Raw genomic sequence first — 645 nt, forward strand, 5'->3', positions numbered from 1 at the left:
CGAGTAATCAATCTAGTTTTCTTTGCACAAATTCTGAGGTCTTATAGAGAAACTACAGGAGGGCGGTAATCATTTACACGCCATAGTTATGCAATGAATTATGTTATCCTCTATTTTTATGGACCCCCCACCCCCCCCCCCCCAAAAAAAAAAAAAAAATGGAATAGCATTCCGATTGAAATAAAACAGAGCTCATCGGTAATTGTATCTATAAGAAAATTAGAATTTCATCGAATGAATTCACACACTCAACTTTCATGGTATGTTTTCCTTAACCAAAATGTCAGTGTGTGTGTGTGTGTGTGTGTGTGTGTGTGTGTGTGTGTGTGTGGTTATGCCTGCTGTGCTTACACTACCCTTGTATGTGCAAATTGAATGAATAATGCTTTGAAATCAATTATATCATCTTGTGTTTTTTTTATTTGATGTCTTGAGGGGAAGGGCTTTTGTTCTAAAGCGTAGACTTCCTCTTTGACTCAGACATTTTCAAAATGTTATAAATATTTTGTAATGATGTGTTCTTGCTCACTCTCATTTCATTGTAATATAATTTTTTTTGTGTGTGTGTCTTTCATAAATCTGTGCTTGTTTCTTTTTTGTATTTTTTTTCAGCGAAAGTGTCGAATAAACTTAAACTCAAACTGA

Source organism: Diadema antillarum, unplaced genomic scaffold (genome assembly GCF_040938485.1).
Source record: "Diadema antillarum isolate AM-2024a unplaced genomic scaffold, OU_Dant_1.0 seq00000375_RagTag, whole genome shotgun sequence".
Taxonomy (NCBI): Eukaryota; Metazoa; Echinodermata; class Echinoidea; order Diadematoida; family Diadematidae; genus Diadema; species Diadema antillarum.